The sequence below is a fragment of the Anarrhichthys ocellatus genome, unplaced genomic scaffold (genome assembly GCF_004355925.1).
Source record: "Anarrhichthys ocellatus isolate YVR2014 unplaced genomic scaffold, GSC_Weel_1.0 scaffold1, whole genome shotgun sequence".
Lineage (NCBI taxonomy): Eukaryota > Metazoa > Chordata > Actinopteri > Perciformes > Anarhichadidae > Anarrhichthys > Anarrhichthys ocellatus.
In genome coordinates, this window is record NW_022280031.1 from 12,223,455 (window position 1) to 12,234,274 (window position 10,820).

General features: G+C 42.4%; 1 protein-coding gene across 5 annotated transcripts in view; it reads right to left on the reverse strand.

The window, feature by feature from the left end:
* prickle2b (prickle homolog 2b) overlaps positions 1-10,820 on the reverse strand; it is an 81,338-nt gene that overhangs the window by 15,866 nt on the left and 54,652 nt on the right. Inside the window, exon 1 of one of the 5 annotated variants that reach the window (XM_031851399.1) lies at positions 1,790-10,795. The exons of the other annotated variants lie outside the window; for them this stretch is intronic. The gene's annotated coding sequence lies outside the window, so the exon portion shown is untranslated. Of the gene's footprint in view, positions 1-1,789; positions 10,796-10,820 lie in introns of those variants that run through there. 5 annotated transcript variants of the gene reach the window in all.

Here is a 10,820-nt window from a genome sequence, read left to right on the forward strand (position 1 = left end):
TCAAATTAGGCTTGAAACTTACATTTTTCATCATATAGCCTGCATTACAAATGGGAGGTGTGGGTTTGAAGAGAAGTGGGCATTTAGAAGGGTATAATTACAGATGCAATTGAGTTGCATTATGGGAAATGTAGGAGCCTGTGTTTTTAGAGATTGAACCATACAAATTGTACTGCACATAAGACTCGCGGAAGATGTACCGGTAGTTGTTAAATATTTATTAGTCGTTGGTTAATTAGCTAATCTTTTTTGTTGTCCAGTATGGACGAATAGTCCACTGACATGATTTGTTTTGTTGTTTCAGTTATGAAGAACTTTTGATTGCGAGCCAAAAGCCAGGAAACTTAGCCAAGAATTGGGATGGGACTTTTAGCTGTATAATGTAACTGAAAGTAACTTGTGAATGGAGATAGGTATTACACCTACACACACACACACAATGAGAAAACAGAGAAGTGAATGGTACAGGACTTGTGTGGGAAGTAGGAAGCAAAAAAGGACAGAGAGATTTTATGTAACATCAGACTCGGGAGCTTTTCAACTGCAGCCACGCTATACTCGAGCCTGATCACATTACTTATTCATTCAGTGTTGACTTGCTCCATAAAATGACACTACTTTGGTTGGGAACAGGGGGAGTCATGGCTTCCAAAACATCTTCAGTACAGACTTCAAACCATACTCAGACACTAGTAACACAGTGCCAGATCATTAGTGAATGTGTTCACCAGGCTTTGGTCTACTGGCTTATGATATAGTTTAGGAGAAAAAGTCTCAGGAAACCCACCAGTCCTTGTAAGAATTTAATTGGAATATAATGTTGACTTTTATTTCTTGTCAGTGGGGAAAAGCAGCACCGATTTTTTTCCCCCTCCAAAGGCAGTTGTGGATGTCAGAAATATGTTGGTTTAGGCTCCTGTCAACTCAGTTGGTGTTTGGGCTGCTCTCTGACCCAAGTAGCCCACTGATACTGCAGCCAGCTGCTGAAGCTACACGATTCATTATCAGTCAGTCCATTCATGTGCTAATCCAGTGACCCTTTACACTGCTAAAAAGTAGCCATCTAAATGGGTCAATTAGCCTGCATTGAGTCTCGAAATGCTCTCCTTGAAATAACTGCCATAGAGCAGCAATAATGCCACTTGTTTCCAGGGCAGTTTGCAGCAAACACCAGTAAATTATTAGAACCCTTTAACTAGAAAGACTCAAATACTGACAGCATAATAACACGTTGATAAGGAAGAGCAAATGAAATATCTTACAGGTGGTTAGTAATGAATCTCTTTAATTACTAAGCAATCTATAATCCATATGGCACAGAGTTTGAACAACAAATACTGCATTGCTGGAAAGCGCACAGTAGCTTGACCATTGCGCCTCAGGGGGTGGGGTGGGGGATATAAACCGGTGAGACGTCTATAGAGAGAACGCTACAGTGCGAGTCAGACAACTCTGAATTCTGTTTTTTTTACATCCAAATAACACCCGGTTTTACGTCATGAATGAGCAAAGTGACGAAGACAAGTAAGGCACATCTTAGTTAAAAAGTCCACTGGCTTTAAATCGGGCAAGGGTCTTTAAAATTTTGTCCTGCGACTATTTTACGAACATATTTCAAAGAGAGAGTAAAGGGGAAAAAGTCAGAAATAAACTCGTTTTCATAGTTGGCCTACATTTGTGACTCAATTATCTTTCCCATTACGCATTTAAACCCCCACCATGGATCGTCCGTCGCGCTAAATAACGGCTCCAAATACAACATAAGCACGATCAATAATCAGCTGCTTACCTCCTTACAAACTGCGGCGGTTGGAAGCCATAGCCCTGACCTCAATGCTGGTTGTGGTGGTGCGGGTTTTAAAATGAGTCTTCCTCATTGCAGAATTTGTCACACAACTCCAACGCCACAGCTTTGCCACGAAAACACCCCACTCTTACCCGCTGTGTGGTTTCTGCACCCCTCTGCTACATTTACCCCTCCGTTTAAAAGCCTTTTGTCAACCCCTGCCCTCCACAAACAGTTCAGCAAATGAGGAGAAAGCGTAGACGAAGAGCCAACTCAATGTGCGTAAAATCAGATCCCCATCTACAGATCCAAACAATAACACAGACTCCGCCGAAATATTTGAATATCCAAATGAATACGACACAAATCTTCCTCGGAAGCGGGGTTATTGCTGCCGGCTCTGAGTGAAGATCCTCGCGGACTTTCGCTGCGTAAAAGCACGGAGCGCTGGCGCTGCTCCACTCGCTGCTGTCCGTCCCACTGCACCGCTTTAATCCTAAACTGGTGTCAAGTGCGCATAAATCACATAGTTACTTCCTGTTTGTAACTTCCACAATAAAAGCAAAATTTCAAACGGGTTGGGATATTAATTGGCTGAAATGGATACTATAATTTAATCTACAAAATGTACCCATTGGAGGACACACTTTTTGGGCTAAACATCTACATATGCTTTTATGTTATGCAAGTTAAATCATATATACGATTATTATAATTTTATTTATTTTACCAAATTAAAAAGGAGTGTGTTGCAAAGAGATAGCCCAGTGACAACACAGCACACTCTGCTGAGGAAGACCATGCGATTTGGTTGAAAGCTCTGGGTAAAACAGCTTAGTGGACCTTTAGTTAAGATTCTACTTGACCCATTTCTTTGTTTACTAAACTACTGTGTCCGAGGCAAATAATTAACTTCCACAGCTATATAATCTAGAAGAAAAAAAATCCACTCCAAGAAGGCCTTATTTTAATGTGATTATTTTCAACCAAATTATTTCTTTAGCCTATTAAATATCTTACCTCACCATCAAACCCTAATCATTCTTAATGAAACAGTCTAAATATAATTGTCAGATGTTCCAGACAGCCGTTGACTTCTATTCATTTCTGTACAGACTGAAAACCAATAGTCAATTTAAACCACTTATATTTGAAGCTTTTGTTTCAAGTCAGAGTCGCTAACTTCCGGTTTTACGGGCCCTCTCTGGTTGACTTGACACACACACACACACACACACACACACACACACACACGCACAGACCCTTCTCCCTACATGCTAATATACCGGTGTGATGTCAGCAAGTCAGCGTCCCAACATTGGCGTAATTAGCAGCGTGAATGACTGGTGTTCTGGGGGGATTTGCATGTGAATTGAACCACTTCACCGAATCAACTGGCCCGGGACAAGAAGAGCGAAGAGGGAGAGGAGCTGCAGGGCGCTGACCCGCATGGGGAGGTGAGCCCCTGTAAACAAAACAGTGCCGTTTAACATAAGAAGCGGACATTAGCTGGAGAAAGGACAAAAGGCTTACAGACCAATGACAATCCACTGAATCAAAAACAAATGGAAAGTCAATTTGGTAGCAATTTAAAACTTTTTGCAGTGCACCTATGGGGCCCGTTATAATAGGCTGACCTTTTTGCAAAATATGTATAAACAGAGGACAGAGTAGACCATACTTAGTTTATATATCATTTACAGCCATCTATGCATTCATTACATATTTGTTATGCTATTACAAGTACAAAATGCTCTAGTCTACTCTAGAAGTCACACAAGCAGCATTTAATAAATAAAGTTGACTTCCTACTTTGATATTATCAAAATACAACTCACCAATATATAATCAGCCACAAGGAAATTAAAGCAGGGGACTGATTGATATGACAGTCAGTAAGCACAACATAAACAGCACAACTGTTCCCCAACAGATTGCCAGCATCTCAGCTATTTTGGCTCCTTCTTAATCTCCCAAAGACTCACAGGAGAATAAGCTCTGTAATGCCATTTCTTTTCTCTTGTCCCAACAATGAGCGGTAGGAGTGGTAATGCTGCTCGTTATTTGCATGTTTGCGGAACGCAAAATGTGTCAAGAAAACAGAAAAACTGCCAAAAGTTTTCTGGCAATCAAAGCTGAACAGATTTGTGGAAGATTTCAAAAGGCAACTTGGAGGATGGATGGAATTGGGTATAAGAGAGTAATTAAAAATCAGGATTTGTGTATATTTTTTCCCCTAAAGTGCCCTGCTGCTGCCGGTTGGCCAAACAACCATTTAAAAATAAATGCAGGAAGGAATATTTAAAAAGCTTGCTTTGAAATAACGTGTGAAAAGCTGCGCAAGTAAGAATTTAGCTGTTTCTGCTGAAAACAGCCAGCAGCTGTGAACAACTTCCTCAGTTTTTTCAGGACAGTGCTGCAGTCTCTTTTCTCCTTTCAGGAACTGTTCCTCTGGTTTCCCTGAGTCAGAGTAAAGCTCTGCTTTTCTTTTTCAGTGAAAGCTGTCTTTCTGCCCCCGAGTCGTCTCTCACACGTGGCAGGGCGACTCTTGCTGTGACTGAGTCTCATACATAAGAACATATAATCGCGGCCCCTTTACAAACACAAGAATATAAATTACAGCTCAGGCTGTACTAAAGGCCTATCCACAAGATTTTACGAGGAGCTCTAAGTGACAGTGTCCTCTGCTCGGAGCGACCACAGAATGGGTCAACATGGTTTGGGGCCAGCCATTTACCCCAATAAGCCATTCCCTTTTCCCCAATAAACTGTTCCTCGACCTGCAGTGAGCAGTTTTAAATGCCATGAGAGGACCGAATAAAAGCATAGAGGCCAGCTTGGGGGACATACCACAGATAGCATTGCCTGCACAGACTCCTGGCATGCGCAGAGACCCACGCTGCTTGGTAATTTTAGACAGTGAGCCAAACAGGTTTACTCCCTTCCTAAGCATGCATAAGCATATTGAGGTTTTTGTCTCTATCAAAGCACAGGATGAGCTATATTGTAAATACATGTTCCCCCGAGGCTGGGGGCCCTATCTTAAGTATGCAAGAAAGTTGTACTGCCTCAAAGGATCTTATCCTACAAGAACATTATTCATATCTTACCAGGGAAGGAACTGATTTATATACTGCATGATATGGTCAGAAAAACACACCTGATAAATCAATGCCTTTATCTCGATTTGAAATGTAGCCAACATCCAACATGGCCTCATCTTTATTTCTCATCTGCTTTTTTAGGAAAACCAGTCTCCTCTCCTTTCATGCGGCAAATGCTGATGGCTATCACTCTAGAGTCAACACGCGAGGCAGCTGGGACTCACCCCAACAGCTGATAGCTCAGACATGCTGAGGGGGGGAGAGAGGGAACCAGCTTCCTCTTCCATATAGCTTTTCTATCCCAGTGCTGCACAGGGTTTCTTAAGCAAATTTGTAAGTACTCCCAAGTATTTACACTTCACAAAGTCTGATCCCCAACTGGCTACTGAACTGTGTTGCAGCCCCTTAAACCAACTGGGCTGAGGCAGCCATGATTTTGAGGGGAGGGTAATATTATCACACCATATCATACATGTCTTCAGCAATGAGAAGGACGGAAATAGAAAGAAATCAAAGATAAATGGTAAAGACATTAAAGCTGTATAGATGATTTAGGTTACCAGAACCACAAAGCAGATGGTTCTTCGGGGTCTTATCCCACAGTATGTGTAACTTTCCGAGACCAACAATTCGGAAAACTTGCCCATTCTTTTGCAGCAATTGGCCAGGTGTGCAGAGGTGTGAAAGTAAGCATTATTTGTATTTTTGTCTCAGCTTGATCACGTCTCGCTCGTCTCCATAAGGCGGTATTTTCATCCTGCCTTATGGAGACGAGCGAGCCTGTTTGGAATGGCTATGAACACTTTTGCCTTCAAATGTGGCCTTTGTTCGAGTGGGTTCGTTTCAAGCATAACAAAGCCTAAAAGAAAACTTGGAGCAGAATGGAGTTAATATTTAATTGCTAGATTCTGTACTAGGACACCGAACAACAAATCAAGCAACCGGGGTGTTAAACTCAGTGAATGGAGAGGTGATGCGGAAGATGTTGCCAACCACAGCAGCTAATCCTAGTAAGTTTGTTTGCTTACCTTCTGTTGGATAACAGTCCTTCCGCTACATTAAGGGTGTAATGATTCATGTGAACACTTTGCATCCAGTTACAAAGAAGAGGAAGTGGCTGCCAGTATAAAGGTTCACTGGTTTCCAAACCCATTCAGTGAGAGCAGTGTCATTTTGAAGACACACTGACCTCCCCTCTATCATGGACTTGCAGTACTTTGGCCCAACTGCTCTGACCAGAAAGCAGATTTAGTGAGAGGGGAGGGGGGCTCACTATGGGACCTCCACCCAAGAGCCCCTCTGTATCCATGTTCCCAGCAGATAAGTGGCCATTATTCACCCCGTGTTGAACATTAACTGGATTAATTCTGCGCGGGTTGAAGGGTGAAATTGTATTTGTCCAAAGGGAGGAAAATGGCAAGGAAATGAGGAGTGTTGCCAGCTTGGCTGAAATTCTAATTAGCTTGGGGGTTCGTTAGCACACAAACTCAACTCTTGCTGCAGAGACCTTGCCGGTGCAGAGGCCTGGGTAAGTCATTAAGCCACAGAGGGGAAAGTAGAGGGAGAGAGCGAGAAAGAAAAAGAGAGAGAAAGGGGGAAGAAAGAAAGAGTATGGACACTTAGTTCCATGCTCAAAGGCCCAGGGCAGGGAGGTGACCTTGTGGAGCGACTCCTCAAGGGGACTGGAGCTATTTTTTGCCCCTCCTGGCCCACTTACACAAAGCCTCTTCAGCACAGAGGAAAAACACACTCTGAGCCCTCCACCTTCGTCTATCCATTAGACCGTTCATCTGCACTGTAGACAGCACTCTCTAGGGCGACGCAGCTCAATTTCCACCGTGCTGTGCCCAACAACGGCGGTTTGTCAATGAGCTTTTCTCAGCCATACTGTACATGTGGATTCTGATTCAAAACATAACTAGGTCATGCGCTGGTTTGAAAAAAAAAAGGAGGAGGGAGCAACAGTTCTAGGAAGTAAAGAAATACTGTAATGGACGCAGTGGGATATGAGAAAAGGCAACAGACAGTGAAAAATATGTTTTGACATTATTATTCCTGTGTTTGTGCCTTAGAAATATAAAGACATTTGGGAGGCAAGATCTAGCTTTGTTTCCATCTGTGCTGAAAAGTTCTCCTTTTAAAGTGAAGTAATGCACAAAAACCTCTCATTCCTCTACCAGCAACTCATAAAGCCACAGCTCTGATACAGTGTGATCTTGTGGCTCAATGAATGAACAACCCACCTCCGAACCTCCCACACTCGGCACCCTGCAGCACATTTCTCTGACTCAACTCTCTCATTCAGCCTCCACTGATGTTCCTCTTCCTCACCTTGTCATCATGACCCAGATGAGTGGTGTGGGTGTTGATACTGATTTGCTGACTCTCCCTCTCTCTCTCTCTCCCTCTCTGTGTGGGTTTTTGTTTCATTCACTACATTCGCTCCATACACTAAACCTCTTCTGACTTGTATTTGTGGTTCTTACTCTGTAACAAATCACCTTGCAGCCCTCGCCCGTAGCCACAATCTCATGCCGACTGACCAGATGTTCCATCATCAATAATAAATATTAGCGTACTCATTAGCTGGACCACAATTGAGGTTTGGCAGCCGTAGTCTTGATATATGATCTTACCACTTATTTTCAGAGGGCTGCATAAAGCAAGCCAACACAACAGCCTTTATGTGGAGTTTGAGGGTTCGTGCACACTGTACTTTGTAAAGAAGCCAGGTAAAACCAACATATCCAGTTGGGGTGAGAAAGTGCAACAAAAGAAACACATGTTGAATGTGAATTTGGTTGGTAAGCCCCTGGAGCAGGTCTGATGCTTCCAGGAATTTTAAATATAGAGATATTATGCGATACAAGTAAAAAAAAAATAATAAACTGTCAAGTATGAGCAGAGGAACATCGGAATAAATAGTGAAATAGAAGGTGAGGAATATGGAGATTGCCCTTGTGATCGTCTGTATTTGTGAAAAATATTCTATGCCAAGATGTTGGTTTAAACTGTTCTCCAGAGCTCTCCCATAATGGTTTAAGCTCAAACTTTTAGTTAAATAAACCCCGACACTCAGCTGTGCCACGTTTAAATATTTAGTTTTAAGGAGCTTGTGGGTTTAGCAGCGACAGACAGGATCAGTCCATCAAACAGAGTTTGGACTGAAGGCATTCAATCAACTCAGGAACAAACTACAAAAATGTATCAGCAGTCGGGCGCTGCGCTCATGTAAAACTACATCAAAATTTGATTCTTCCAACACACCGACTGGACGTCTGTGTTTTTGTGCGTGGCGTAGCAACAAAGCTACTTGAACATGAGTCATGATAGTCAATTATGAGTCCACCCTCGGGTTCAATTTGGCCCATTTATACTGTAGCTTCAGACTGGCTACAAGTGGCAACATGTTTGTGGTGGTAAGAGCAGCACTGGCATTGTTCAAAGCATTTTAGTCTTTCGATGAAGAGCATTTAATTAGTGACTGAAACTTGAACGGTGACTTTGCTTCACATGAATGTGCACACACATACAGACTGATCTATGACCAGGCACAGGCGTACCCATACAGGCTACACAGGATTCAGGGCCTTTTGGAAATTGGAAATATTAAAATACATGTGCATTTAGTTTGAACACCTGTAATGTTCCTATGGTTCAAAAAAATCTGATCACACTAAAAGTGTCTTAAAACTTGGTTTCAAATCTTAAGCACATCTCTATTAACATTAAATATTCAGTAAATAAGCAACACGCAAAGTAAACATTTGAAAAGGCAAGTATTCTTTTTAAGAGTTAAAAGAGTGACTCACCGACAGTGAATATCAGATATGAGTCCGATACCGACTCAAATAGGATGTACTGGTATTGGATACCAGTATTTTGATGAACAACAATTCAGTACATTTATATCAAAGTATTTACGTGTACATTTTGTTCAACGAAGTTAGAAAAGCAACATTTATAAAGCCTGATATTGCTTTAAACATAAAATAATGATGCTAGTCACTTGCACACAGTTAGGCATACAGCTTATTAATTAAACACTGGTATCACTATCGGCCAATACCAAAAGCCCAAGTACCGGTATCGAGAATTAAAAGTTTAATCGGTGCATCCCTACCCTGAAATTCTGTATCGGCTTGTTCTGGTATGGTTTGATCAGATTTGATTGAAAGTAGCTTGGCAACGCAGCAAATGAGAACAACTTCATCAGATTTTGAACTGATTGAAATGTTGCTAAATCCTGACTGGTGTACTGGACATGTTTCCCCAACTGAGCTTTCTCACTTCAAATCGGTGAGAAGAGCACTGACAAAAACACAAATCTGTGAAATGAACCAAACTAAAATAATCCAGCTCGGAGCCTTGAGATAGATGTATACATTTCATGGAGCAATTATGTTTGTATACAGCAGGCCATTGGGGAAAGGAAGTAAATAGTTGTACGAGAAAGAAAGAGATAATCTCTGGATGACATCATGTCAATAATGAACAGATGAATCTGAAAGAGGAAATAAGAAGATTAAAGTCAAATCGGATTCAAACTAAGACCGAGTCACTTAAGCCAATAGACTAATAAAACCACAGAGAACATATTCTGAAAGCCGACAGAGATCTTTCAAAGCTCACATTTGAGTCAAAAGCAGTGTTTCATCTTGAGGTTAAGTTTAGGCAATTTAATTTCCCCCTTATTTCATCTTGTTACACTGTTTAACTTAACATAAGAGGGATGGGTGATGAGCAGATCAGACACACACACACATACACACACCATGTCAATAAGGCTACCAGAGCCCTCTCCCGACAGGATCTTGAAAGCTTTATTATGGATTGGAGAAGAAATTGCCATTTCTAGGACGTGACAGACCAGCGTTGTGTTTCATCACTGGCCTGATAGACGGTGAACCTGGGGATTTATTGAGTGGTCGCTGCCCTGAGACTGTAGGCAGAAAACACTCACACACAAGGACAGACAAGGAGGAGTTATGAGTCACATTGAGCAATCCACACAAGCAGATAAATCCCATAAAACAACTTTTATCAAACCGAGGTCAAACTTTCAGAGTGAGAACATCTCTGAGCAAAGATAGACTTTCAGTCCATCACTTCTGGTGCCTTTTAAAAAGGTACTGTAGTCTTGTTTCGAATACCGGATCTGAGCAAACTTCTTCACGAGATAGTCATATGGAAGTCCTTACCCATCCGTAACTTTTTCTTCACCCAGTTCATTCCCCACTTACTGCTGCTCCCCTACGTTCCCCATTTAAAGCACGGTCCATTAGGAAGCAGTGAGAGAGAGAGCAGTGCCGTGAGAGAAATTGAATCACCCCGACTCGCCGCTGTTTACACCAGACCCAGCCCGCTGCTTGAGCCGCTGTTTATTTGAACTGTGAACCTCCATGTGAGGTGTGTGTGAAAGGAAAAGTGTAAGCGTGTGTGTGTGTGTGTGTGAGAAAGAGAGAGCGTGTGTGCTGCGGAGACGAGGGGGAGGGAAAGGCTCCACACAAAACCCAGTGTCTCGCCCTCCGATTTCTTTCACACCTCTCTTAACACACTTTTCACGGCGTATTTATTCACCCCGCGGGCTCCTGGCACTCCTCGGGTTCTCCGGGCCACAGACGGGCCTCTGTGCTGCACCACTCGGGCACAAGGAGTCCGAAAACAGACCTCTAACACCCCCCGTAGAGCTCAGACACAATAATGTCCTTCTGCTGACCCACATATGACATCACAGCCTGGTTCTCACACATCTACATATACTCACGCATACGATCACACAGAAAACATACAGAAACTTCTGCTATGTTTGTAGGCACACATATGCGTGAAAGTTGGCAAGAATGCATGTAATTCTATGCTTATTTTGTAAGCAAAGAACTGACACACACACACACACACACACACACACACACACACACACACACACA